This window comes from Myodes glareolus, chromosome 9 (assembly GCF_982192425.1).
Source record: "Myodes glareolus chromosome 9, mMyoGla1.1, whole genome shotgun sequence".
NCBI lineage: Eukaryota > Metazoa > Chordata > Mammalia > Rodentia > Cricetidae > Myodes > Myodes glareolus.
This window is the reverse complement of record NC_142034.1, coordinates 14,000,640-14,023,343: the sequence shown is the minus strand read 5'-3', so window position 1 is coordinate 14,023,343 and position 22,704 is coordinate 14,000,640. Positions and strand designations below refer to the sequence as shown.

General features: G+C 36.8%; 1 protein-coding gene across 4 annotated transcripts in view; it reads left to right on the top strand.

Annotated features, from left to right (window-relative positions):
- The window catches only part of Cep112 (centrosomal protein 112), a 410,571-nt gene that overhangs the window by 130,007 nt on the left and 257,860 nt on the right, over positions 1–22,704 (top strand). The gene's annotated exons all lie outside the window — the stretch shown is intronic.

The following is a 22,704-nucleotide window of genomic DNA, read 5'->3' as shown; positions in this document are numbered from 1 at the left end:
GCCCAGGACCTGGGTTTTATCCTCAGCGCCCGCTCAGTGACTGACAACTTTCTAACTTCAGTGCCAGAGCAGCCCAAGGCCCTCTGGCCTCTGTGGGTCATGGATGCATGGTGTCCTGCCGTCCTGGCAGGCACATTGACTGCACACAGAAAATAAAACAACACTAAAGTACAGACAAGTCGCTCATACTACACTGAGAGCCATTAGCTAGGCTGTGGGTGTCGAGTTCACAATAGCCTTCTAGGGCGTTACTTCGCATTGCTTTCCCATCATGGCTCTCTGTTTTCAGACTTAGTCTACTAGTTGATTTTTTTTTCAACAGAAAAACCAGTTCAGCTGTTTTTCAGTGATAGGAATGAGAGAAAAAACTTAGTAGTTTCAGATGCCCTCTTCCTCTTAAGTGGAAACACATTTTTACAAAATGAGATTTAGGTCTTAGGTCCTTTAGAAATCACTGTGCAGATTTTGTTGGGTAATAAAGTGTTTTAGTTGTTATGTTCACAAATGGATTACTACCTAAGCATTGTTTAGGAAGGACTTTATCTACTTACCCCATGCATGAAGGTGCATGGTGTTAGAACTTGCTTTTCCCATCCGCTTACATAGGTTGAGTGGACTATTTGACTGTTTTTTATTGTGAAAGTTTTAGCTGAAAAATACTGATTTAGTTAATAAATACTCAGTTCTTACCATTTGTCAGGTAATGTAAGAAAGCACATTCCCAGAGGATCATGTAACCATTTGGTAGGTTATTTAAGAAATTTGGCAGTGGCAGTACAGAGCAGAAGGAATTTTACTGGAGAAAGATCAGTGTGGCACCTGATCCAGGGGATTCGAGGGGCAGGGGTGTTCCCCTGAGGTCAATGTGCCTAGCTAATTTGTTTTCTTCCCCAAACCTCTAAACCGCAGGCATTTTCAGAACTGCACCAAAGGCCTCCCATCAAGCATGCCTTGTATCACATTCTCCCTGGGAAGACTGCCCAGCTCTTCCCCTTACTGTGTTTATTAGTAAAATGCATTGGCTTACTTGCTAAACAACATCTTATAATAATTTATGTACTGTGACATCACAAGAAGTAATGTTTTTATCTACACAAGGACTTATTGCTTATTTGTTCACATCAACTATGAACCATATGCCATAAAGGGGGATCATAAGGCAAGCAATTATACTCATTAAGCATTAAATTGTCATCTTGATTCATTACAAGACTAACACTCATCAAGGGCTTGAAAGGGCCATACCAAAATAACAAATTTTATTTGGATTTTTTAAAACTATTTTGGACTTTAAGTAAAATTCCCTGGTAGATTCTTGCCCTCCATCCCCTAGGTAGTCAGTGCCTTCATTTCGAGCACTTGACTGATAGTCTTAAGAGTTTAGCGCCCAGCACAACAGCAATAACCAAGGTGGAAAATAACAGAGGATGTCATCGTGAATGTGGAACTCCAGGGTAAATAGCAGAAGCTGGCTATTTTCCAGATGGGGAATATTCCAAGGAGTGACTGCTAACTCTTATTGATCTAAGAATTGTACTGTTTTGTTGGCTTATGTATGATTTCATTTTGCAGCCTTAATGTGTAAAAACTTGCCTTGAATTCTCGAAAGCTTTTTTTCCCCTTGATTAAATATGCCGAAAGGTAAAAATAATCTGGTGTTTAGACCATGGTGTTATGTACTCATGTAGGTATTCTTCCTTCAGTTCATTTAATAAGGGCTGTTTTGTATGTGCAGTTAAATGGATAGTTAAGGATGGCAGGCAAAGCAGAAGTATGTAAGTTCATATTTGAACATCTAGTGGGTTTAGCATAAGAATTTAAAAACGTAAGGGATAATCAGAAAGGTGGATTGCTAATAGCAGGCCTGTCAGACAGGGGGAGCTCTTTACCTGATTTCACAGAGTGTGGGCACATGGGAAGCTCTCCTGGGTTTTGATCTTGTCCTGTCGGGAGATCCTGCCCTCCGTGACCAGCCTCATTTCCTTTCCATCTCTTATCTTCCTCAGAATGCTTGTCTCCCCTTGATGCCTCGCCTTTTCAGGCACATCCCTCCTGTGTCTTCACCCCCATCCTAGGTCTTTTGACTCTCTCATAGAATTCCATCCCAGAATTTTGTAACCATGTACATGTAATCCTGTTAATTGGATGCTATATAATGAATGCGATGTTAAGGGGAAATTGTGTGACTTTATTGTGACATAGTTGTGTCAGAGATGTAAAGGGCTGGGTAGTATATGAGATGGTGTTGATCCTCTCTTTAAACAGTTGAAATGGCCACTTTAGTCTTTGGTTTCAATTTCAACTTGATATGTCAAAGCTAATATTATCCAAAGGGACACTTTGGATCACATATTAGTCACTTAGGAAAGACCTATTGGTTCCTGGCTCTAGAGGTTTCTTCCATTGTGTCAGGAAAGGTGTGGAAGAGCAAGAGCAGGTCACTTGCTGGCAGGAAGAAGCAGAAACAAGTGTGCCTGTGCTCTGCTGGCTCCCCTTTCCCCTTGGATTCTACAGGAGTGCCCAGCCATTGGGCTGGTGCTGATCATGCTCCGGGTGTGTCTGCCTTGTTCTGTCAGTCTTCTGGAGATGCTGTTCCAGATATGCCTACCAGTCCTCTCACCAGTCAGTCTTCTGGGTGATTCTCCATGCACTAATGTTGATCATGAAGACTAGCCGTCAGAGACTGCACTCAGTCTCTCACTTTAAATGCTAACTCTAGAGAGCTCACATGTCACCACTGTTAGGATCTGAAAGTATCTTAATGTTGCTGACTGCTACCATTCTGTATTTTCGTTCTCTATGTGGTTTGATCATTTTTCTTTCCTGTTTCATTTTATTATAGAAAGTAGTTTTAATACTTGATGTATATAATAACTGTAACTGTCATGAATTGTATGTGTTTTTTATTTTTCAATGATATGGGATAACCAATAGACTATACATCCAGAAAGTGATTGGATGCCACAGAACAATATACTGTTCCTGTCTGAAGGATTGATACTGCAATACAATTGCTCCTTTTATTCTTTAGGTAGTTAAAATTGGTCATCATAGAAAGGACTGGGCTTGAGTCTCAGACCAAACATAACTAGATAAATACATACATAAATAAAAATCTCAGCAGATGTATGTAGATGGCAGGGTTACTTTATTCCCTTTTCATATTCCTGTATTCATCAAATCTGATGCTAAGTTGTGGGAACTAAAATTAATAAGGCATGAAGTAGTATGGAAATTGAAGTATTTAGGAGGTGTTTAAAACATTTTTGATTAACAACTTTTTCAAACTCCTTTCTTGCAACAAAATTCAAAAGGTGACACAAAACAAGTTTATACTATCTTAATTCTTTGCATTTTGAAAAGCACACATGAAATATTATTTATATCAAAACTGCACTGACAATTTGTGTGATTTTCTAATAATATCAGTAATATAAAGTAGTAATTTATTTATCTCACAAATCTAGATGTGGAACAAAGAAGCCTGGTATAAAATAGTTCATTCTACACAGTCCTATTTTTATATAACTTAAAAAAAGATAAAAATCATGGCCTGAGTAAAAGAAGGATCATAACGTGGTCAGCATAAAATTGTGTACATGCATGTGCATTTCTGTTGGGCAAAGTCCTCCATCAAACATTTAACATGTAGTCAGGCAAGACATATGCAGGAGGACAGCCCTGCACCCAGACCTGGAATCTGGCAGAACTTAACTGTTCACTGGTGTTTGCAGAGGTCAGCTAATGTGAGTGGAAAGCCCAGAGGAGAGTTAAATATTAAGAAAGCCCTTTCTTCTCTGTTGTTCAACCAATGGTCTTGGACCTCTGATGCTGAGAACACACCTCTCACGACCAGTCCTGCATCTGCATATTAACAAAGGGCTGATTATAAGGGAGCAAGTGCTGCATGAAAAGAACAATATGAGGCATTTTAGTGGCTCATTTCACTAAATTTATATACTCATAAACACATTCACGTATATAAAAATATTCTTTTAAATCAAGGCTTCTGCATTTGTAGCTTTCTTGAAAATGCCTGTTTATATTTTTCCTATATTAGCTGCCTTTTCAGGTAAAATTTAAGTTAGTGTGAGAATGTCTAAATGGGTTTTAAGCAATTCAGTTCAGAATGTTCTTGAGCTATGTTTCTGTTTGAATTGGTTTGAAGCCTACTGTCAATGCTAGTAGTATGCAGCAAATGTCCCCATCTCATTGAAAGCCTTTCTGTGAAGTTGTATGTGTATGAAGAACTTAGCTGACCGTCTTCTTTGCCTACTTTTCTTAGTTTTGTTTAAAGTTAGAAAATAGGGGTTTGAATGTTACTTTCCCAACAAACTGACATGTAGATTTAAAAAAAATAGCACACCCCTCTCTTTACATGTATAGTATTTATAATCTCTCACTAAGTAGAAACACAGATTAGTTACACCAGACGTTATTTTTAAAATAAGTTTTATTGGGTTGGAAAAGCTTTTTCTATTAATCTATTTTAAATTTCCTTATTTAAAGATGCTTGTTTGCTGTTTTGAATCAACATTTATAGTATTAATAGGCAACAGGGATTAATTTTCAAATAGGAATGGCTTAAAATATTAAAACTGCAAAGTTATCAAAACAGTGTTTCTGTCATTGTATTTACTAGGAACTAATTTTAATAGAATACTAAATAATTGTGTGTTTATTCAAAATGGGGCTTTATTTCAATAGACTTTTTATTTTATTTTTAATTTTTTTTCTTTTTGAAGGTGAGGGGGTTTCAGACAGAGTTTCTCTGTGTAGCCTTAGCTATCTTGGAACTAGCTCCTTAGACCAGACTGCCCTCAAACTCCCATAGATCCACCTGCCTCTGCCTCCTGGAGTTAAAGGTGTGTGCCACTACTGCCCGGCTGTCAGCAGGCTTTTTAAATGAAGCACAGACTACAGAAAAATAAAAGGATGCAGTTGCATTCGGCACAGACAGCCTTTGAGTTCACCCAGGAGCTTGAATGGGTGTTGGAAAGGGGGAGCAGTTAAAGCAGTGTGGTATTAGAATTTTGAAGTATAGTAATATAATAGTGTAATTCTAATTCTAGTTTTAAATATTGCCAGCATGTTGAATCATGGTTTGGTCATTTTGTTTATAAGGTTGATGAATAGTGACAAGGAGTTATTAGTCACTGTGCTTTAGATGTATGTGCAAACATGTTTACAAGTCATCTTGTATCTTAATTTCTTTCCTAGTTGCTTTAGAAAATACCCTGGTGGGACCTGTCCCCTAAGCATGAGCTGGCACTTTGGAACCTATTCCCTATGGTGGGTTGCTTTGCCCAACCTTGATGCAAGGGGGAGGAACTTGGTCCTATCTCAACTTGATATGCCATGCTTTGTTGGCTACTGTGGGAGGCTTTACCCCTTCTGAATGGAGATGGAAGAGGAGTGAATGTGGGGAGAAGATGGGAGAAGAAAAGGGAGGGGAAACTGGTCGGTATGTAAAATAAATAAATAAATAAATAAATAAATAAATAAATAAATAAATAAATAAATTGTTTTAAAAAGGGGGAAAAATACCCATTTGAAAGCAACTTACCAGAGAAACTTAAGAATTTATTTGGTTTACAATTCCAGGCTGCAGTACATCACTGCAGGGGAGTTGATGCAGCCCCAACTTGAAGTAGCTGATCATATTACATCTATGATCAAGAGCAGAGAGCAATAACTTAAGGTGTGCTTGCTGCTCAGCTTCCTCTCTGCTTTTCATTTAGTGAAATGGTGCCACTCACAGGGTGGGCCTTCCTAACCCGGTTAACCCAATTACGAAAATCTCCCAGAACCATGTAGAGAGGCCCATCACAGTTAATGCCAACCATCACAAAATTTATAAGATATTTTATTCTCATTTGAAAACAAACTTGTACTTCCTAAATTTTTTCTTGGAGAAATAGGACAAGTTCTATCTTACTACAGTGTGAAATGTGGTCACCTGTACCTTCCACACTAGTTTTTATCTTCAGTTTTTTTCTTAGATATTTGCAACTGTGCCTCTGTATTTTGAATTTTAGAATCAAGTTTTACAAAAATTCTGAAGGGTTTTCATTGTATTTATAATACTTTTCCTTTAGTTTGAATATAAATAAAAATTTCTATTTATCTTTTGAGTGACTATATTTCTCCATTAAATTGTCTATCTTAATATCTTTTATAAAACATTTATAAATTTTTCTGTATTTTAAGTACCTAATAGGTCACATTATTATATTTTATCTTTTAAAAACAATTGTAGTTTTTTTTTTAAAAATCCATGTATCAATCTGAACAGAAAAGCAGTTAAAATATTGAACTGCTATATTTGGGAATTTTGCTTAATTTTATTTTCAAAGTTTAAAAAATTTTAAAATAGTTTTCATTGCACTTGGTTTGTGTACACTACTAACTACATAGTCAGCAAACAATTATCGTTTTCTCTTCCTATTTCAATATTTATGTGTCTCTCTCTGAGCTCTTAGTTTTCTGCTTTGCTATAATGTCCAATAAATTGTTTCCTATCATCATGTGTGTGGTCATCCCTGCTCATAGGCAATTCCTGCATCAAGATACTCTCTTTGGCTAACTGTTGTTTTACACAGGCACATTGAGCTGATAAGAGGATGCTCATTCCTAATTTGTTAAATTGTTTTGTTTGTTTTGTTCTTATTGTTTTTCTTTTGTGTCATACTGAAAATGATATCCAGGGCCTCATGTGTGCTTTACCAACATTTACCCCTGTCCTTCCAAGAGATTTTTTTATATTTTTAAAATTCATGAATGAGTGTTACAGCTTCTCAGAAGCATTCTGCTCATTGAATAGCCACATAACATTTTAAACATCTTAATATAACATAATTTCATTTATAAAATGAATGCTATAAATGCATATATATGATTTCAAATGTTAAATTTTACATTTCTTAGATAAATCCTAAGTCGCATTGAATATTTTTAAGAAATTTTGCTGGATCTGGCTTGCTAACATTTACCCAGGGTTCTGTGGTGGCGACAGGTTGGCCTGTGCAGAGCTTCGTGTCTTCCCACTAAAGCACCTTCTTTTCCGCTGTAGGCTAGACACACCTTTTGGTCCACTTCACCACTGTATTCCAGTCTGTCTTGCATAGCTCTTTTTATGAGGAGACTATATTTTAGAGTTTTCAATTTAGTCTTTGGTGATCTTACTACCCATTTACATATATTGTCTTATGGTGGTATTTTATTTGTGTTTTAGTAAATAGAGTTTGCCTGAAGATCAGAGTGCAAAGCAGTTGCACTAGTCAGCCATAGAGACCGGGCAGTGGTGGTGCACATCCTTAATCTCAGCAGCCACACTAGTTAGTCATAGAGACCGGGCAGTGGTGGTGCACACCCTTAATCTCAGCAGCCACACTAGTTAGTCATAGAGACCGGGCAGTGGTGGTGCACACCCTTAATCTCAGCAGCCACACTAGTTAGTCATAGAGACCGGGCAGTGGTGGTGCACACCCTTAATCTCAGCACTAGAGAGGAATATAAGACAGGCAAGAGACAGATTTTTCTTAAGTGTCTCTTAGATGTTCTCTTTCCCAGGTTCTGCAGAAGCTTCCAGACTTCAGTTTTTTGCTTTTCTTCTTCATTACTTCATCTTGAATAAGGCAGACCTCACCTGACTTTGATATTCTATTTGTTTAACTCACTCTTAGAGCACACAGTTTATGCATCTTCCTGTGTTCTGTGCTACACATTCAGGGTGTACATTGTCTTCCCTGAGATTCACGTGGATCTGCTCGATGTCCTTGCTTCTGTAAAAACCAACAACTGGATAAAAGCATTGATCATTTGCCAGGAGGTTCTAGATTTCTAGGAATATTGCCTGCAGATCCTGTTTTACTAATACTGAAGCTTTTAATAACCTACCACCTGAGATTTTGATTTTTCTGAATGAATGTGAATTTGTAGTTCTCAGTGTTTCTTTAGTACACATTCTTCCCTGATTTCGTATCCATCTTTATTCGTTTAGCTGGGAAGTTTGCAGCTCTCCCTATGCAGTGCTCCAGCTTCACTCACCCTTCACTCTAATCCAGATGTTTTCTGGAACATCATCCTCGTAGAATCCCAGCTACCAAATGTTTGGATATTTTTAGATTCAGGATCTTTTATTTGAGAGATAGGAAGTGTCTTTCTAGCTCCAATTCTAATTTCTGAAGCAAATTCCATCTGCTTTAGAGTCTACCAGTACACCTGGGCAGTTTCCTCAGTCTGTTTCTAGGCTTTGCCTTTACTGGAGGCTTTCGTTGGCTTGCCTATATAATTCAGTTTACTGTTATCAGACTGTTCCCTGTTATTTCTCCTCCTAGGTATTCTAGTGATCACTTGGAGGAGACAATTTGTAAGATGCTAAGCAGATGCCATCTTTTTTATATATAGTTAGAACTTATCTTTGCCCGAAGCCTTTGACTAGATTTTTGAAATATGATATGTATACTCCCATGCTCTTTATAATTGCATAGTTAAGTTCATGTTAAGCCAGCACCATCACTTTTGGAATCAATTATTGTGGCTCAATGTAGATTCAATTATAGATTAGTTTGTGGCACCAACATCTAGATGCATGCTGACCTCTTCATGACTTTGAAACTTGATTTTTTTAAAATAAAGAAGTCCTTGATCTCAGCTTGCTTTGTGGTCTTTTGCTTCTTTTTCAAGAGGATATCGGGAAGCGTGTGGAGCCAGTGACCTCCTGAGCAGTGCAGCACGGTTAGCTTTCTGCAAAATTAATAAGAGAATCAAAGGCTGACTCTCCATCTCCCAGATGACTTTTTTTTAACCCCCCCAAAATCATCATATTCTCTGTTGCCATGAGGGCTCTTTGATTTTTTTCACACCATTGGATATATGCTTTATTAATATAATAGACTGCAGACAACTCCTTCTGAGCTTTTATCTCTTTAAAAAATTATTCTTGCATTATTTGCTCATGGAGTGTATGGTGTATGATGAAGCCGTTGTCATTACTATTAGAGCAGTAGTTGGTCCTCCTCTGCTTCTCTGATCCTCTGTCTCTAATTACACATGAAATCGGTTCCGTTTCCATCCTCTTGGAGCCATGCCAGAATATTCTTTCTGATCTCATTAAGGTTCTTCTCTTAAACTCTCCGCTTCTGTATTTTCTTAATTGAAGTTTTTATGCACCAGGCTTTCCACCTGTTAATCAATTCCTGTTATATTACATCTTTCTCTATTTCAAATTGTAATTTAAGATGCTTTCTAGTCTGTCAGCCATACTCACCTTGACATTTGTATATGCATACCTCTCCATCGTAGAAACCTTTCTCAGCCGTGTGTTGTTTGCTAGCTGTCTGATGCTCTGGTTTTTCATAGAAACTCAGAAAATAAGTTTTGTTGGTAACAAATTTCATAAAATTATCTGTTGGTCTGGTATTAATTTCAGTAGTGGAGTTCTTTTTTCCTTTCTTTAAATCGATTTTTATTGAGCTCTACATTTTTCTCTGCTCCTCTCCCTGCCTCTCCCCTACCCCCTCTAAACCTCCCGCAAGGTCCCCATGCTTCCAATTTACTCAGGAGAGCTTGTCTTTTTCTACTTCCCATGTAGATTAGATCTATGTAAGTCTCTCTTAGGGTCCTCATTGTTATCTAAGTTCTCTGGGGTTGTGGTTTGTAGGCTGGTTTTCTTTGCTTTCTGTTTAAAACCCACCTATGAGTGAGTACATGTGATAATTGTCTTTCTGTGTCTGGGTTACCTCACTCAAAATAATGTTTCTTAGATCCATCCATTTTCCTGCAAAATTCAAGATGTCATTATTTTGTTCTGCTGTGTAGTACTCCATTGTGTAAATGTATCACATTTTCCTTATCCATTCTTCGGTCGAGGGGCACTTATGTTGTTTCCAGGTTCTGGCTATGACAAACAAAGCTGCTATGAACATAGTTGAGCACATGTCCTCGTGACACAATTGAGCATCCTTTGGATATATACCCCAAAGGATGGTATTAGTGGGTCTTGAGGAAGGTTGTTTCCTAATTTTCTGAAAATCACTACACTGACATCCAAAGGTGCTGTACCAGCTTGCACTCCTACCAGCAATGCAGGAGTGTTCCCTTTTCCCCACAACCTCTCCAGCATAAGTTGTCATCAGTGTTTTTGATCTTGGCCATTCTTACAGGTGTAAGATGGAATCTTAGAGTTGTTTTGATTTGCATTTTTCTGATGACTAAGAATGTTGAACGTTTCTTTAAGTGTCTTTCAGTCATTTTAGATTCCTCTGTTGAGAGTTCTCTGTTTAAGTCTGTAGTCCATTTTTTATTGGAGTTCTTCTTGAGAATGCCTACAGGTTACATTCTGAACACATTAGCTTATATGGCAAATAGTTTTCTTATTTAATTTATCCCCCCCCCCAGTTTTGTGGATTGTACCTAGGGCCTCATGTGTGCAGGGCAAACACTTAACCATGAGCCTCATCCTGTAACAATATAATTCGCAGAGAATTTGTAAGAACAGTGCTGTGTAGACATGTAGAGTACATGGTACGTGGGAACCTAAAAGCTGAGCCTGGCAGGAAGGAAGCACACAGAACCAGTGGTCCTGGTTCCCCAGAGGGGAATGGCTGAAGAACGCTAGCAGAGCAGTCGATGAGCCCAGTGACACTGGGCAAAGACTGACTTCCTTCATAGTTTGGGCAGTAAGCTACGATTTGAAGGAAGAACGAGAAATGAGCTAGTGGAGGAGAGAAGTGGCGCGTGAAAAGGAATTAATATTTCAAGAACATGAATCTGATGACATGTTAATGTCTAAGCAAGAGGTCAGGAGTATAACAGACATGAAGACATAGAAGAAAGCTTTTTTTCAGATCTTTGTAAACAATAGATAAAAATTGTTATGTACTTTTATCATTGAAAAAACATAGTTTTATTTCTTCATTGAATTTCCTTTGTGTTTTTCTAAATCATAATTCTTGAAGTTTGGTGTCATGAAAGTTAATGAGGGTTCTTTACCATTGGTGGCTGTTAAATTTTAATCTTCCAATTTTTACTACTTGATAAAAAATTTATTCATCTTAATTGTAGAATACACAAATTTCAAGGAACTTTGAAGAAACTTCAATAATTTGAACCATATATCTCTGTTCTTAGTGAAAAATGAAAACACCGCAAAGCAGGCCTTATGTGCAGTAAACCAGGTCTGGAAACGGTCTGTATTGAGACCTAATGGCCTTTTGATGTCTGATTCTTTGATTTTGCCTTTTCTTTTTAAAGGGGTGCTATGTGATTATAATTAGAAACATTTCTAGTCTTTACTTAAACCTAATTGTTCCTTCGCTCTCACCATCATGACTAATCACGTGCTTGTAGATGGCGGTAGTGCTTGAGATGAGGACTGGGGAGATCCACCAGCTCGACATCAGTTTTATCATGTCTGTACTGTGCGCTCATTTATTTTGCATGCTCTGGCTCTGATGTGAATATACATCTAATATATATTAAACAGGCTTTACTTTAATAATTCCTAAGTAATTTTGTGAATAACATAGTTTACTTTTCTTGCAACTAGAATTAAGTATATTTTAAGTTTGACATTAAACATAAATTACTAGAAGGCATTAATGAAAACTTGCTAATAGGTGGATTACAGTTATTCAATTTTGTACCGATGTAATCATTTGTATTTTCTAGAACAAACTTATCCATATAATTTAGTAAATTCCCAAAGCCTGAGTGTCATTTTCTTCTTACAAATAACTTTCTTAAATATCACTGTGGTGGTGGAGGGAGACCCAGCTGTTCTCTTTTCTACACTCTGCTGGAGCATCTGAAACCAGTTTAGATCCAGAGTGGTCAAAGTGCGCAGTTTATTGTAAACATTCCTTAGCTCCAGCTAGCATGCTGATTTAACCCTCCCTCTGAGAGCACAGTGTGAAGCTTGCAGAAGAGAGCAATATGTGGCCGCCTCGCTTCAAGCAGAGAAAGAAATTTCTTTTCTGTTAAGTGGTTCTTTGTAGAAATGTCATCATAGAATGCAGCATTTCTTCTCATGAGAACACACTGCTTTAAATGTGTGTCATGGAGTGTGATGGACAGGGAACTTCTTACTGACAGACACATTTGGGACACTATTTCACACTATAAGTTTAGTGTGTAACATGAGATTTCTCTTAGGCTTCTTGAGTGCTTTATTTGGAATTGAGCAAACGTTTTAGAGCAGCTTATGCATTTAGCTTCTTGAGTTTTATTACAAATACAATTCCACTTTTACAGTGAAATGTGCTGAAATAACCTTGATGGGGGTGTAAGAGCAGCTAATCATGTGACGCCTTTCTCCCTTTACCATTGACCATGTACACAATGGTTTCCATGCCCCGTCTCTTAGCTTGTCTTCAGAGGACTCCTGTGTGGTCGGTCGTATGTTATCATCTGCTGGGAGAGATGGAAGTTCAAAAGTGAGGCAACTTGACCAGTATCGCATAACTAATCCACTGCTGAGCCGAGCTTCATACCCAGGCTGCGGAGTCTAAATCAGTGCTCTTGTCTGGAAAGAATGTAGGTTTTTAGCTTCTCTAGCACCAGTATAATTTTTTTGTTGTTGTTTGCCTGTTGCTGTTAGAGACAGGGCTTCCGTGTGTAGCCTTGGCTGATTTGGACCTTGCTATGTAGCTCAGGCTGACTCATCTTGCAAATGATCTTCCTGCTCTTGCCTTCCAATTTCTGGGAATTTCAGTGGCCTGAACTTCCACTCTGAGCCTAGTTAAGTAGTGTTCCTTTTGTGCTTTTTAAATGACATGATTCAAATTATTCATAAATATGTCCATTCATTCCAAATGAGTCTCTTGTACTCATTTGGTACAAGCTGCCCAATCCATTCTCTTCTACAGGGTACCTCCTTTTCTCTGCTGTCTTTATTGGGCCTAGATTGGTTTCCTGATAAAGATGACCAGTTTTTTTTTTTTCTCTGAGGTTCAAAGAGCTTATGTTCTGCAGTTGATAAAAGTGCTAGGGTTCACAACTTTGGGTGACTTTGACTCAGAATTCTTTATTGTTAACCGCTGTGTTTTGTACATTACTCCCCCACCCCCCACCGTAGACATTTGGAATCTAAAAACTGGTAGACTAAAGCAAACAAATGCAGGAGCCAAAAACCTGAAAAGTACTGTATTATCTATTATTCTTATTCCTGTGGCAAAACAGGTTGAAAGAACTTAAGGGAGAGAGATGTTACTCTGGCTCATGGTTTAAGGGAGTAGTCCATCATAGTGGGCACAAAGTGAGGCTGCTTGCTGACATCGGAATGGAACAAGTCGCAGACCAAGGGGAATTCCAGTGTTCTGCTTTCTCCCTTTTCAGTTGTCTTTAGTCTGGATGCCCAACCAGATTTAACTTAGGTCTCCCTTCTTAGCTGAACCTCTCGGAGAAGACCCTTGTGGATGTTCCCAGTGGTTTCTCCTTGGAGATGACAAATCTTGTCTCATTGGCAGGGAAGGCTAACTTTCCTAGTTACCATGATGCAGACTCATTAGTCAGCAGTCAATATGGACTACATTCAAACTGAAGTTTTCAGTAGCCTGTTGTTGACAAACAGGGACTGGGCAATTCAAAGGGAAGCAGGGATGGTGTAAGAAATGCAGCCGTAAGTCAGGAACCTAAGGGCTTCCAGTTGTCTCGAGAGATCTTCCCCGAGACTGCAGTAAAATGCTTACTATACAGGCATTTTATTCAGTTACTCTGAGTTTGGATTTATTTAGTTGAAAGTGAAGTTAAAAATAGGTTAACTATGGTCTATAGACTATAATTACCACACACATTACTTTTTTAGAGGAGACTTTTTTTTTTTGAGTGAATGAGAGTGAACTTTAATATCCTTACTTACTGAATTACCACAAATAATTACTAACAAAGTCTGAATTAGTATGGGAACGGTTTAATTCTGTACTGTAGACTCCTTAGGAAATTGAAGGAAGATTATTTATAAATAAAATTAATGTTTTGCCACTTTATAAAAAATTTTGTTGGTATTTTGTTTTGTCTTCCAAGCGGTAATAAACTCTTCAAACTTGTGTAAAATCTGAAAATTTTATGACATTTTTATTTGAAAAAGATTAGAGGCTAACATATAACACTATCGTTTCTTTTTAAATTTTGAACTAATTTGGGAAAACAGGTGGTCAGGAAACATTTCCACATGAGGTTAGGTATACTCACCAGCCCACATTTCAGAGCTTTATCCAAGGGACAGTATGAAGTGTAAAGGACACCGATGACAGGCAGTCCTTACTAGAGAGGGACAGTGCTGAACACTTCCCATTTCTCCCAGCTCAAGGTTGTTGGTCTGGGAAGAAATGGGCAGGGACTCTTCTTGTTCAAGGAAACAAAGTGCTTATTGGATGGGCAACTACGAAGTGTGGGAGAATTGCAAACATTCAGTCACATATTCACATTTAACCAATGCTAACGTTGTATAGTTAGCTAGTCACAATTTTAATATAAGAAAGAATATCATTAGTCTATGTCTTTTCTTTTTTCCCAGAGATAAACTTCTTTTTTTTTACATTTTATAAATCTCCCATGTTTGTAAATACTGCCCAGATTAATCTTCACTTTAATTCTTTTAAGTTTTGTAAGACTTGCTCTATTTCCCAGAATACAGTCTATTTTGATTAATGTTCTGTGTACTCTTGAGTTATTTATTCTGTTGTGTTGTGAAAGAATGTTTTATGAATGCCATTAAGGTCAAGTTTTCTGGTAATTTATTTAATTTCTGTTTGTTCTTCGTTTATTTTCCTGTGAATTATTAAAAGTGAAGAATATTTAATTGACAGTTCTAATTATACATGTTTTTGTATTTGTAGTTCTTTAAGTTTTGTGTTTCTTGTCTTTTAAACTTTTTTTGTTGGAATGACCTTTATTATGGCTATATTCTTTGTTCTGAAGTCTACTTTTTATATTGCTACTCTGTTACCTTAATGTTTATATTTTTAAAAATATTTTTACTTTTAATCTATTGGAATTTTTCTGCCTAAGCAGCACATAAAGTTGGTTAATGCCTTTTCAATCATTTTGGACAGTCGTTGCCTTTTACTTAGAATATTTAGACCATTTATATTTAGTGTCACTAATAATTTTAAATATGAATATTTGTATTTATTCTATCTGCCTGGTTATGCCCTTTTTTTTAGCTTTTTCCATTAATAGATTGACTGTGGCCTATATTCACTAATTCAAATTTTAAGAGTAAGAATTTGAGATAATTTTGACAGGGAAGGATATTAAAATAAACTTTCATTCATTCCATGAAAAAAAATCTTTTAAAAAGAAGTAATGAGTGTGACAATTATAGAGCATAAACTACAGTTAATTTATTAAAGAAAAAGTAAAATATAGATTTACTTTTTTGATTAATTGAATAATTATTTTATCCTCTCTATTAGTTGTTTTGATATTTTAGAGGTTAATTCATGACTTGGCTTATATATTTTAAAGTTTTCACAATATACCCTAGTTTATATATGTAGGCTAAGTTATATATAAGAATCCTGTGGTGGATTATTACCCTCTCTTTTTAGTACTGTGAATTATTCTTGTTATACATTTTACTTTAATATATTATAAAGCCATTACTACCTTACCTAACTTTCATTTAAAGTGAATTATTTTTAAAGACACGTAATTATATAAATAAATCTCAAATCTGGCCCATGTAATTACAAATCTTGATGATAGTCTTATATTTCTGCCTGTATTGATGCCTTTCAACCAGAAAGATTCTCTGTTTTGCTTCTAGGAGTGTGGGTCTCCTGACAATAGTCCTTAATTCTCTATCTTGAAAGGATTTATTTTACCTGTGGTTTTGAAAGATGATTTTTTTCAGTAATGGAATTCTAAGTTGACAAGGCTGTGCTTTTAAAAAGCATTTTCAAGGTATTGCTTAAGTGTCTTCTCCTTTCATTGCTTGCTATGGAAAGTCTGATATTTCCTTTTTCTAACTATTAATATTTTTTCTTTATTCCTGCTTTTGAGAAATTTGATTATCATGTAACTTACTACTCTTCTGGATATTACCTATGTTTCTAGTTCCTAAATTTATGGGTTCATAAATTTTGCTAAGTTAAAAAAGTATTTTGCTATCATTTCTTCAAACATGTATATCCTTATCTTTTTCTCTCATGTACTCTAGATATAGACATTCAATTGCTGATAATTTTCATGTGTTTTATGTCTTTTTTTCCCCTTACTTTATCTTCCACTGCTACATCCATCACCACAGGTCTTTTTATTGGTCGTATGTAATTCATCTCTAATCCTATGTGCTTTTCACTGCGTGTTCAGTCCATCTCTAGAATTTCAGATGGCACAGTGATGCTTGATGTCACCACAAGTCTTGCTCTCTTTTCTCCATGCCTCACCTAGCCCAGGTACTGCTCCCCCTTGAGTTAGCCTATCTTTCCCTCCACAGTTGTTCTGCCTACTGTCCCGGATGGTAGAATCCCAACATTTTCCTTTTCCTGAGTCTTCCTCATTCTTTAGTTAACGTTATTACTACTTTCTTGTGGGATATCTCTATGAAGTTTTTTCTTTACTTGTATTTGTATTCATTAATTTAAATTAAGTTAAAATTATAATTATCTATATATTTATTAAACCCATAGTAACTTATGCCTATCTCTTTTCAGTTACTGGCTATTGATTGTTATTATTGTGATTAATTAAATACATTTTTTTCCCTTGGAAGCTAATAACCAGATGTGACTAGTTCAGAGATGCTTAGTTTAGTGCTGTGCCTGGTATTTGATCAGTACATTAACAGAAAATGATTTAACAAACTCTAAATGGTTTCAGATTAACTAATGAGATTATTATTAAATTTATGTAAAAGTATATGTTTAATCTTTAGAAATCTCTTTCCCTGGCCATTTACATCTTGTATTTGAAATAAGTGTCATTATGAATATTTACTTTTTCATTAAAAGTAGGTACTGAGAAAAACAAGCCTTTTTTTACAAATATCAAATAAATTCTGTATTCCATAAATATATACACATTGTATAAGGATATACAGTTTTAACATGCTATGTGCATATAACATTCACATGTATTATATATACCTTTTGCATATTCTTAGTCATCTTACTAGGATGAAAATATTTTAGGAAGCTTTTTTATTGTTCTGTGTATTTACATCTACTGTTGCATGTGTATAGTGCACACACATGTGAACATATACATACATTTTAGGTATAATGAACTACGTTTTTGTATTTGTATGCTGTATGTATGTGTATGTGCATGTTTGTGTATGAATCCACATGCAGTGAAGGGTAAAGGTGTCTTCCTCTAGTAGATACCTTCCTCAATGCTCTTCTGTAGTTTTTGAGACAGTGACTGAACCTGGAAGTCACTGATTTGGAATGACCATCCAGCCCGTGAGTAGGGGATATGCCTGTCTCTGCCTTCCTAGTGCTGGGATCACAGTGATGCACTACGATGCCCAGCTTTCTGCATTGGTACAGGGGATCAGAAGTACTAACTAACTTATTTCCTAAACCCAAAGTTCCCTTGTATGTTGTCCTCTTGAAGTATTGCATTAATATCATTGTGTAGCTATTATAGCAGTAAAACAACAGTACAGGGTCTGCTTTACCCCCCCAGGAAAGCATGAAAATGACTTGAACATTTTTGTATATCTAGCATTGAACATATAACTAGTATTTAGTAAGTGCTATGTAAGTGCTTGAAGAACACTGTAGATTTTAGAGACTCTGAGAGTGATTTAATATATAGATATCTAAGGAAAATTGTAGTGAAATCTTGGTTAAAATTATTTGTGAAGACATAACACTTTAGTAAAGAGTTAGTCACTTATGCATGCATTTAAACAAATAAGATGGTAAAGTCATCTTGGACTTTGCCATTGTCTGGATTGATTTAATTTAGTGGTTCCCAACCTGTGGGTTGCCACTTGAGAGTCAAATGACCCTTTCACAGGGGTCACCTATGACCATTGGGAAACACAGATATTTGCATTATGATTCATAACAGTAGCAGAATTACAGCTATGTGGTAGCAACAAAAATAATGTGTGGGAGTCACTACAACGTGGGGGACTGTATTAAAGGGTCACAACATTAGAAAGGTTGAGAACCACTGATTCAACTTGTCATTCTGTCGTGTTCTATGTCAAATTGGGAAAATAAAATTTCCATTTATTTATGTGTTAAATTAGTAACTTTTTTTTCAAAGTTTATTAAATTATGAAAGTTTCCATTTCCGCCCCTCCTCCCAACACCCTCCCACTCCCCCCCTCCCCCTCCTCCTCCCTTTCTATCCCTAAGAGCAGTCAGGGCTTCCAGCCCTGTGGGAAGTTCAAGTTCCTCCCCCCTCCCTCCAGGTCCAGGAAGGTGAGTATCCAAACAGACTGGATCCCAAAAATCCAGTATATGCAGAGGAAACAAGTCCCAGTGTCATTGTCAATGGCTTTTCAGAAAGGCTCCGGGCCAGCCACATTCAGAGAATCCGGCCACATTCAAAAAATCTGGTTGGATCACATGCTCGTTCAGTCCCAGTCCAACTGGCCTTGGTGAACTCTCATTAGATCAAGAGATGCCCTATCATACTACAAAAGCATTTGTTCAACTATGTTCATAGCAACACTATTTGTAATAGCCAGAACCTGGAAACAACCTAGGTGCACCTCAATAGAAGAATGGTTAAAGAAGGTGTGGAACATATACACTAGAGTTTTACTCAGCGGTAAAAAAACAATGACATCTTGAATTTTACATGCAAATGGATGGACATAGAAAACGCTTTACTGAGTGAGGTAACCCAGACCCAAAAAGAGGAATATGGTATGTATTCACTCATAAGTGGATTCTAGCCATAATTAAAGGTCTTTGAGCCTATTATTCGAGATCTTAGAGAAGTTAAATAAGAAGGTGAACCTGAAGAAAATCATGTACTTATCCTCCTGGAGATTGGAAATAGACAAAAGTCCCAAATTAGTAACTTATTATGGCTATTGAAATTAAATGAAGTAATATCCGGACTGTCCTGAAGTTCAGTGAGCATAGTAGGCTGTCCCTTAATGTTCACCACTTGGTCACAACGATCAGTGTCATAGGTTGTGGGAATATCATTTTTGGAAGTACTAGAAAATATCTGTTTTCACTAAGAAGTAACCACATCACTTAGAAATTATCCTTAGTAAGTGAAGACTTCCACGATAAGTATTACATTTATATTTGATAAATAAGGAGAAAATATGCCGACTTAAAATTTGATCTATTTGTGCATAGTGATGAACATAAGTGAGAATCTTTCCCAGCTACTTTGAAGTATTCAAGTGCCCAGGGACAAGGCCTGGGTGATGTTTTTGAAGGGAATAAATATTTCAGCTTCACGTTTCAGCCTTTTTCTTCTTCACTCCTTTGATCTGGCTGTGGTTGGCTTGTCATTCTGCTTGAATGACTTCACAGTCTTTCTTCTTTTCTGGTAACAAGAAATGGCTCTGTGTCTGTTCCAAAAGCTTTAGCCTTGACCGTTTTACAGGAAAACTTATATTTCCATATTTACTGAAATAATACTCTCTAAAATTAATTGTATCAGTGGATATGCCCGTAATATGTCCACAGATGGTGTGTAATTTCCATGGAATTATTAATCAGTAGCTTCTTACATATAAGGAATGAAAAAGGAACAACATTAGATTTAAGATTTTTTTGTGAAGTTTAAGGATTAAAATTTTAGAGAATTGTTTCTTCATTGTATATAAGTCTTATTACTCTTAAAGAGTAATTTCATTTTTCAGGATTTTTAATTTGTACTATGAGATATTAATTCATTTTTGATCTTCAGAATAAGAGTTCATTTGCTGTATTTGCATGTCCATATAATGGACATGTTTATTTTGCATAAAATGTTATCTAAAACTTTAAACAGCATAAGCCTTTAATTTTTGTAGTTTTATTTTTTATTGCACATACATCTGGTCTTCTAAATTTGAATTTTTTGGGGTGGGTTTGTGGTGTGTGTTTGTGTGTGTGTGTGTGTGTGTGTGTGTGTGTACATGAATACATATGGATTCATATATGCATGTGAGTGGAGGCCGCATGTCAATGTGTCTTCCTGTATGACAGCTTGTTTTAGAGACAGGATCTCCTCCTGAGCATGAAGCTCACGAACTGGTTGGGCTGGCTTGTGAACTTCGAGGGTTCTCCTGTTTCTGTTCCTCCTAGCCCCCAGATCTGTGGTTAAAGATGCCCCTTACTGCACCTAGCTTTTTATGTGGGCACTAGAGCTTCAAACTCAGGACCTCATGCTTGTGGGGCAAACACAGTATTGACTGAGCCAGATCTTCACTTCCGGAGATTAATTCCAGAAATTCCCATGGAGACATTCACTACCTCTTTGTATCATTTATATTCCTGCAGCATGCATGGCTCTGTCTAAATTTTAGCGTATAAAATATTGCAGTACTGTTTGATTTTCTTCTTTGCTCTTTTATCTCTTCCTTAATCTGACCGATGTTTCTCCAAGATGGAAACCACTTCTACTTGTTTTATGATTTTTTTGTAATAGTGAGTAGATCTCCGAATTTGTTACCAGGATCCCTCTCAGCTCCTAAATAGCAGCTGAAGCCCAGGAGAGTCATGCCAGATCCATTTGTGTTGAATCTTAATTAAAATTCAATTGACTTGAAAGGATTTATGAACCTCCTAGCTGAGGTCCATAACTTACTCATAACTAGCACGTTCGACCAATCATGTTCCTTAAAATTAGAGTTTGGCCTTGGGAGCTGGGTCTCTGAGACTGTTACGTTCATGTCAAAAGAGAATTCTATAGAACTGCTTTATGTTGTTGGCTGCTCTTTTGGACATTTTGATCTCCAGAAGTCTTTTCATAGATGAAGTGACTTCACTCTCTGGATGATAGTGAAGCCGGTTTGAGCAGATGCATCCTAGTCAAAGAACGCTTGGCTTTACCAGTAGTCTGTGGAAGTCCTCAATTTTCATCACAAAAACTTGCTCATGTTTTATTTAGGTGGTGTGTTTTGGAGAAAGAATTCATTTTTACATTGTTTTAACCTGATATTATTAAGATCATCAAGTCACTGATAATCCAAAAACCATATATTTAAAGAAATACAACAGATTTTATTCTTATTTTCTTTGCCTAATTCAGCTCTTTTCCTTATACCCAACTCTTCTTTTGTTCCTCAGAGTATTTTTGAAGAAGTTTAAGGAATTTTATATTAAGTACCTCTGGTACCCTTGACCACCTTGTGTCTGACAGTTACCAAAGTTGTACTCATTTTTTGTTGTGGCTGTAACAAACCCCTACTAGCGTACTGTCTTAAAGTAGTTTCAGGTTATTCTCTGCTGTTCTAGAAGTTGGCAGTTCACCAGGAGGAGCTAAAGTCAAGGTGTTGTCAAGCCTTGATCTTTGAGAGGACTTCAGGGATGAGCCCATTCCTTGTCTTGGACATCTTCAAGAGACTTGTGTTACTCGGCCTCTGACCTTGAACACATGGATTATATTAACTCTGCAGGTCAGTTGGGGACCACAGTATTGGTTTCTTGAAATATTAAAAGCAATGCCAATGCTCGTGTTATTAGGCATCCTTTCTGACCCCGGAAGAGTATCAAATGTTGCAGTTTCTGTAGCAGTCCCCATGTTTTAGATGAATTAGCAGAGGCCAGTGTATACTGAAGTCCCATGAAGAAGAAGATAAAGCAGTGTTTTTTTTAATCATGTTAAGTAAATGGTATAACATTTTTTTTTACTGACTCAGTCTAATTAATTTAAGTTCTGATTGGCAGCCAAAAAGGTAGGTGATATTGCCTCTTGAGAAGCTTGTGCTCCAAGCCCAGATGGAAAGCATGGAGGCTTCGAGCTGTTTTCCAGGCTTGTTTGAAGTTTTTTGTTTTGTTTTGTTTTTCTTGGAGTTTCCAGTGGGGATGCCAAGCTGGCAGCAAATGAAGTGTACTGTAATGTGAAGCCTTATAAATACGCGTTGGACTACAGCCATCGTTATCAAAAGTGCTGCTACAGAAATGTACCAAAGGAAGATTTTCAAATTAGACTTGGCTTGCACATATAAACGTTAGCTTGTAAAGCTCAAGAAATACCAAATTGTAGTCCATTAGTCCCCTGCATTTTATTGCCCTTTTTGAAATAATCGTGCACTTCAGAGCACCCTTTAATCTGAGCTAAGTTGTGGCTGGGTAAGAATGCAGCTTCTTTTTTCTTTATCCTCTATGTACTTAGATGAGGAAAATTTCATAAATAAATCACAGCTAAAAAGCAAATTTTCTTTCCACCTTTTTATCTTCATGGAAGTCCAGCTTTAAGGAATTTGAGTGATGCATTAATCCTCAGCTGCATGAGTCCACTGAAAGAATAATCTTGAAAGTCACTTTTTTCCCTCTGTTTTGTCTCTTGTACAGCATTTTATGACCTCTAGGAAAAGATCTTTGGCTGAAAGGCTTAAAGTTTTACTTCTATTTTTGCACCTTGTGTAAGTTTAATGGAGCTCATTAAAATGATCATTTTTTATTTAAATAAAGCTAAAGACAATCTACACCAAGACATAAGAATCCTAAATGCGTGGAGATGAATGTACATGCCAGACTGAGCAAATACACTGATTTGCCTTGAGTGAGACCTTCTTTATACTGTGTGATTAGAGCAGTCCTTGTGGAGGGCCTTACACCAGCC